The sequence below is a fragment of the Hakea prostrata genome, chromosome 1, assembly GCF_041222555.1.
Source record: "Hakea prostrata isolate BN-2017 chromosome 1, UWA_Hpros_2, whole genome shotgun sequence".
NCBI lineage: Eukaryota > Viridiplantae > Streptophyta > Magnoliopsida > Proteales > Proteaceae > Hakea > Hakea prostrata.
The window spans coordinates 63532365-63540246 of record NC_142600.1 but is presented as its reverse complement, the minus strand read 5'-3'; positions in this window follow the sequence as shown (position 1 = coordinate 63540246).

Sequence of the window (7882 nt, the reverse complement as noted above, 5' to 3'; positions counted from 1 at the left end):
ACACATACATTCCAAGAAAAAAATATAAGGGAACTAATTCCATTTGATAAGCATGCATTTACCATTATTTATTTGATTTAATTCCCCATACTTATTTAATTGAAGAGAACTAATTGAGTATTTTTGTGTATTTTACAGGAATAAGGTGATTTTAGATATTAGAGATAATATGGAGTAAAGTTGGCAAATATATTAGATATTGGTGGCTTTTAAATCATGGCATTCAATCTTGCTGCCCAAGAAATCATGAAAAGTGAGATCTTAGCCAAATTGGAAACAGGTGGAGGTCTAAGGAACAAAATTGGTAATAAATCTGAAAATCGGATAAACAGACCTACCTTCAGTATTTTGGGCATATCTCTCTCGTATGATCTTGGATTTCGGTGATTCAAGATGCTATGGAACGATATTGAAAATATCTACAACTTTTTAGTTTTGAGGTTTTCCAAAATATTAACTAATAAAGGTCGAATCTACGGGTAAAGAGGGGGGATTCATTGTGTGCGGGAGACATAAAAGAGAAGCCAACCACAGAGAAGAAAGGAAGACGGCGAATGCGGCTCTCATCTCTCTCATTGCTGAAGAAGAAGACCACATCTCTCTCTCTCTCCCCCTATGTTTCATCTTTATTTTTCTTATGAACTTTGTGATAATGAGTAGCTAGTTCTTTTCTTTGGGATGTAGATGAACCATGTTTATTTCATTAATTTGATTGTTCTATCTCTTCTAGTTGATTGTGTTTGAGTTTGGCCAAAGATGTTCTATAGCTCAGCGAACTAAGCGTGCCAAGCTTCCGCGAAGGACGATAGTCTTGCGAAGATAGGGCATATCTAGGAAGACCATCCCTAATTTACTTTGAAGTGTAGAGTTATATTAGTTAGGGAAAAGCATTGGGGATTCGAAATCCCAAAGATCTTCACATATTCATAGTTTAAGTTTTTTGCATTAATTAATAGATTTAGTTTAAATTTAGTTTTGTTAAATTCAATCTTAGTAACTTAGCCTTTTAGTTCCCCATAGTTCGACCCCGTACTTTCTGCTTGCTAGATTAGTATAGGATTTTAGTTTTGATTGGTTAGCGACACGATCAACAAAGGTGAAGACCATTAGAGAATGGAGACACAGACATTCCAAGAAAATAATATAAGGGACCAAGATCTTTGATAGAAAAAATAGAGGCAATAACAGTCATGAATTTTGAAAGTAACAACTCAAAACTGCCGATGATAATGTCATCCACATAAATTAAGATAAAAAGTGTACCAGAAATATCATGATAAATGAAAAGAGAAGTGTCAGTCTTAGTTCCAACAAAACCGAAGTCCAGTAAGAAGGAACTAAGACAATCAAACCAAGCGAGGTGCCTGTTTGAGACCATAAAGAGATTTGTGAAGGCAACAAACATAATCAGGATAAAGAGAATCAACAAACCCTGGTGGTTGTTTCATGTAGACTATTTCATTAAGAAAGCCATGGAGAAAGGCATTTTGGATGTCCAGTTGGCAAATAGGCCAAGAGTAGGAGACAACTAGAGATAAAACTAGGTGGATAGTAATGGGTTTGACAACAGTGCTAAAAGTTTCATTGTAGTCAAGACCCTCTTGTTGATTGAACCCCTTAGCCACCAACTGGGCTTTGTGTCTTTTAATGGAACCATCAACCTTTCTTTAATTCGAAACACCCACTTGCAACCAATTACATTTGTCTGAGGAAGAGGAGGGACAAGAGACCAAGTACCATTCTTTAGTAAGGCATTAAATTCGTCATCCAGAGCTGTTCGCCAGTGAGGGTATTTGTTGGCAGTAGTGAAAGAGGTGGGCTCAATTTGGGTATCATCAGAGATGGATGTAAGTAGGGCTCTAGCTAGATGGTGGGCTTTGGAGCAAGTAACCATGGGGTGAGGTGGGGAAGGAGAAGGTGGTTGAGAGTCATAAGGGAGATCAACGATGATATCCAAAGAAGGAGAAGAGGATAAGGATGAGGTGGAGGTGTGGGGCCTAGGAGAAGAAATACGGGTTAGTTGAAGAGGGGAGTCATGGGGCTCAAGGGGAGGGGATTGGGCCAGGGGGTGGGGGTGGGGTTGGTGGGACCGATGGACAAGGAGAAGGAAACACTGGAGGTGGGCCAAGAAGAGAAGGTAAAGGTGGTTGGGATTGTTGAACCTCAGTGGGTGATTGAAGGTGATAGAGAATCTGTTTTTCATAAAAAATAACATGGCAGAAAACTAAAAATTTACTTGTTTGAGGATTGAAGTAAGGATAGCCACGAAGACAAGGACTATAACCATGAAAGACATGCATGCTAGAGCGAAACTCCAGCTTGTGTTTGTTGTAAGGGCGAAGGTAAGGGTAGCATGCACAACCAAAGACTCTTAGAGGCATAATTAGGATGGACTTTAAAGAGTTTGTAGTGGGGTGAAACATTGCCCAAAGCAGAGGTAGGAGTCCTATTGATAAGAAATATTGCAATTTCAAAAGCATAGTTGCAAAATTTTCTAGGGCAAGAGTAATAGGCTAACAAGGTAAGTCCAATTTCAACAATATGGCGATGACGGCACTCGACAGCCCTGTTTTGCTCATGGGTGTGAGGACAAGGAAGGCAATGATCAATCCCATAAAAGTGAGAAAAGTAGAGACAGTGTGATATTCGCCACCTCAATCACTTTGAAATCTTTTAATCTTTCATAGAAATTGATTTTCAACAAGTAGCTTAAACTTTTGAAAATCCCAATAACTTTAAACTTTAGATGCATAGGATTCAACCAAGTATACTTACTAAAGGCATCCACAAAAACAACATAATACCGAAATCCAACAATAGAAGCAATTGAAGAAGGTCCCCACACATCTGAATAAATCAAATCCAAAGGAGCTGTAAAAACTAAAGTAGAAGAGGTGAAAGGGAGTTTATGACTCTTTCCATTTTGACAAGCATCACACAAAAACTTAACTCTCTCTCAGAAGTAATAGGTAATTTAAATTGGGAAACAATACGATGGACTAATTTAAAAGCAGGATGGCAAAGTCTTGAGTGCCATTGGGAGATAGAAGCTCATTCTCCAATGAAATCTTGAGGAGAAAAGTTGCGAAAGTGCATCTGGTAAAGCCCATTCCTAACAGTTCCCTATAGAAGACAAATCCCTGTTGCTCGATCCTTCATATAGACCATGTTAGGATGAAACTCAAAAAATAGCATTATTGTCACGAGTAAACTGGGAAACGGATAATAAATTCTTTTGGATGGAAGGGACATGAAGAACGTTATGGAGAAAAATAGAAGACTGCTTTGTAGGGATAGAGTAAGGTTGAGTTCTTGATCTTAACCAATGTAAGGTTGAGCAATTTAAAGATTGTCTAGGGCATTAGTGATATGATGTGTAGCCCCAGAATCAAGATACCAAGTGATGCCAAGTTTTGTCTGCATATGTACCTCTAGAGAGTTCTAAAACATGCACAGAGGGGGGGAGCAGTGGTTGTACCTTGAATGGCATAATTACAGCGTTGATAACAATCACGAGCTTTATGGCCGTGACATCACAAATTTGGCAAATAAGGAGAGACGGCTGCTATTGTTTGTAACCACCAGTGGAGTGTGAAGGTGGAGTGGTAAGAAGTGGTGGACAATAGCTAGAAGAAAGTCCACAAGAAATTCTGCCTCTATTGTGCGATCGACCCTGAAAGGGAGGACAATAATGGTGAGTATGGCTTGTCTGAGCCAGATTAGCCAAAGGTGAAGAGGAGTCATTGTCACATCCTGCCCTAAATCCACCAAGGGGGTACCCTATCTGGCTTACCCGGGGGAGTGAATTACGGTCCCGCCGATCAAGTTTAGGAACGATCATAGTCACTTAGCACAATAATATAATTAAAAGCAATAACAATTCTTTGTATTCAAATAATTTAATAATAAAAGTCTAGAAAAGATCTCAGAAGGTTTCACAAATAATATCAGAGTGCGGAAATGATACAAATAGGACAAATAGTCAAAGTGTGAAAAGGAGGGGAAAACCCGTCCTATAAAAATAGCGGAAGGTAGATCGACTAAAATTAAGGGTTACAACCGGTTCCCAACATGACAAGGGAACAGACTAAACTATGGTCTCAACAAATTAACTAAAAGGTTAAAAAGAAAATGGGACGATATCCCAACACTAGTAGACAAGTGCAAAGGCCGAACTGCTCCAGATAAGTCCTAATCTCGGACTACTAGTCTTCACCAATGTAGTCACCATAATCAGTAGTTTAAGAGTCATCAACTTAGTCTTCATAGTGTTGACCATCATAGTCAACAATGGTGGTACCTGCAGTAGAGTCTAACAAAAATGTTGCAAAAAGGAGTGAGTTCAAAAGAACTCAGCAAGGCAGATTATTCCACAATAACATAGATACATGATACAAATCATAGCATGATGCAATATGATATAAAACACATGATGCAATTATGATTCTAACTCTATGTATGCTAGTCTCTATGATAGACATGCTTTAAGTCATAGCACCATACTTCTTTGGGTTGTCAGTCACTCCCCCTCAATCATACAAGATATCTTGGTTCTGCCAGGGAAGTTCGGTAAAGTCATCTAAAAAAAAAAACCATGGTAGGGGAATCGGTCACCGCTCTCTCACATCACCGTTTGGTATAAGTATTGGCGCATGTCATAGTAAAGCCTAGCCCAATGCAAGTCATCTACTCAGTCGTATCAAGTCAGATCCAGATACGTCCATTCCTCGCCCCCGGTGATCCTTTCCGGTATCCTTCACACTAGAGTCAGCGTAATCCCGGATTACGGACTCATCAACCCTATTGGTCATCCACAAATAGTAAACAGGAAGCTCTCACGTCCTCTCATGGGTTGGTTACCGGTCTTGAGTGCCCGTGAGCCCAAGTCTATCCATTTGCAACCCTACCAATAAATGGCCCCTTTCAGGTATCCGTAGCATGGTTTATGTCCCCTACCGGATTGGTTACCGACCTAGAGCGCCCATCAAACCATACACTACCACAGGTCGTTCGGTCTCAATGCCCTTCCGATTCAGGTCTGATACGACAGGGACATCCTAGCCATACATCTAGACAAGTCCTATGTATGTCATCCAATGGTCCAGGAAAGCGTCGATATGGGCATCTTCGGAGAACATCCCATACTATTCCCTCCGATGTCCAAGGACAGAAGTACCGTAGGGGCACTCCCCAATCCCAAATCATACATATTCAATCACATTCTCAATTCTATCATATCATACATAAATGACATTTCATCATATAGAAAGATACATACCATAACATGATCAATTACATATGAATTTATTAAGAATACATAATCATGATAACAAAAGAATATGTAAACATGGCACTACTATACTTGAAGTACTTATAATAGTCATATACTATAGGAAATACGATAAAGAAGGTAAATCTACTAAGTCTCTAACATAGAAGCAAGAATCACATAATCTATGTAGTTATGGTAACAACTGTCCTTACCTTAAGTCATGATGATGATAATCCAATAATCTCAAAAGAATGATCCAAAGATGGTAATAAGACCCTAGACAAACATAAATGAAAGGTTAGAAAAGAAATCGGGAAAATCGGAGGTCGAATGGGTCAAAACGGAGCAAGGTTGCTGTCAGCAACAAGTTTGGTCGATGGTCTTGGTCGATGGCATCGACCAAAGAGGATCAACCAAAATTGTCTTCGGGGCTGCATAATGGGTCTTGGGGATTTTGGTCCGAAATGGGTCTTCCGAGGCTCGGATCGATCTGAAACTTGGAGGGATGATTAATAACAATGTAAGAACATTACCTAGCAAGTATTATCACAATCCAATGGTCCAAATGAAAACCCCCAAATTGAGGTCCTATGTTCTAAAGACAAGAATCCTAGCATTCATCAGAAATTGATGTAATTGAAAGGGAAGCTAGAGAATTAGTTGGGGAATAAGTTAGGAACATGATTACAATCATTTGCAAGCCAGAGATTTGACTAATCATACTCCACATCTCAGTTTAGTATAAGAAATCAAGTTGTTAAGCAAGGAATCATGGTAATGTATATATAAGGATCAAGATGCAAGTGAGGCATAGCAAGAATGAAGGAAAAGCAAGTATAAATGGGAAGAGACGTTCATGGCAAGGTGTTTGCAAGGTTGCAGCATCTTGGCCATGGTCTCATCAGTAAAAGAAGAAGGGAAGTGAGTAGAATAGAGAGCAAGAGAGAGAATCATACCTTGAAAGATGATAGTTGGAGAAAAGAGACAATGATTATTGTAGAAGATCATCACCCAAGCCAAAGAGGAGCCTAAGAGGAGCCTTCCCACGTTCTCATGTGTTGAAATGAGTAAAATATCATTCTAGGTTCGAGGTATCACTTAAATAGAGGAAGGAATATCCAAAAAGCATATTTTTCTCGATTCTGGGTAACTTTGGTCGATGGTCTTGGTTGATGGTATCGACCAAAAGGATCGACCAAAACAGGTAACAGGTTTCAGCAGAAAATCCAGAGATAGTTCAACAACTTCGAACAGGGATTCGGAGGGCTATACAAGGTCAAATTGAGTGAGGTTTTCTCCTAAAAATCAATAAAGAAGTCTAGGTTCCAGAAATACCTTTGGATCAAGCATGGGAGTTCATTAGGTCCACCAAATAAGCTCACCTTCTTCGATGCGCAAGCAGGATTTTCCAAACATAGTTCAGCAACTTCGGACAGGGATTTGGGGGGCTATATGGGGTCAAATTGAGTGGGGTTTTCTCCTACAAGTCCATCAAGAAGTCTAGTTTCAGGAAATATATTCGTATTGAGCACAAGATTTTATTCGGTATTTCAACTAATTCACTCCTCTTCGGTGTGCAGATTCAAAACTAACACTGACAATGCTCTCAAGTGAGGGGCATCATCGTCAATGTCCATGGGCTTGGGCTCCGACACCAAATCAACAACCAAAAGGGTCCACAAGTATCTTTTACCCCACTTTGGATCTCGGACCCACAAACATAACAGACTCCGGGCCGGGTCAAGGTTAGGATAAGGCCAGATATTACAGGTCTACCCTAAGGGAAAGGTCTGGCATGACTTCTTAAGGCTTTCAAAGATAATAACACTGAAATCAAGGTCCAACTTTAAGGTCTAATATCAAACAAGTCTTTCTTTATCCCAAAACAAATAGGGTGTCATAGGCTAGGTTTGGGCTGGATGTCACATTCTCCCCCCCTTAAAATAATTTCGTCCTCGAAATTGGGAGAGTACTAGGTTTTCAAAGGAGATGGAGATACATTGCTTTTATCTTGACCTTTCTTCTCCCAAAATCTTCGGAAAACAAATAACAATAAATCTTTTGTAAGAAAACAAGGAATAAATCTAACATGCTTTGAAATCAAATCGAAAATATGATCATGGCTTCAAGAAGACTTTACAAGGATCATGGCAAAGATCAATATGAAGATCATAAAACCTTAAGAATGACAGGAGATTGTAGAAGAGATGGTTGCAAGGATGCAACATCTTCTTCTAAATCTCAATTACAAAGAATAAAACATAGTAAGAGTAGATCAATACAACACAAGAGAGATTATTAACCTTTGATTGAGGAACAGGAGATGAAAAGCTTAAAGTCTTGAAACAATTAGAAAGAATAACAAATCATGAAGATCACACTTGATTTCTCTTAGAAATCATCATGTGGAGAGTTCACAAGGTTATATATAGGGTGTATGGAGATCCACTCTAGAATAGCAGGGATAGAAGGATCAGTCATGGGAATGACTTAAGATCACCCTCCTATCAAAGGGAATAGAAGGCACAAGAAGAATTCGTAGAGAGGATAGATCGGCTTCGGGGTAAACTTCTACCAAATGAAACTAGGCAACTCATATGACAGAGAATA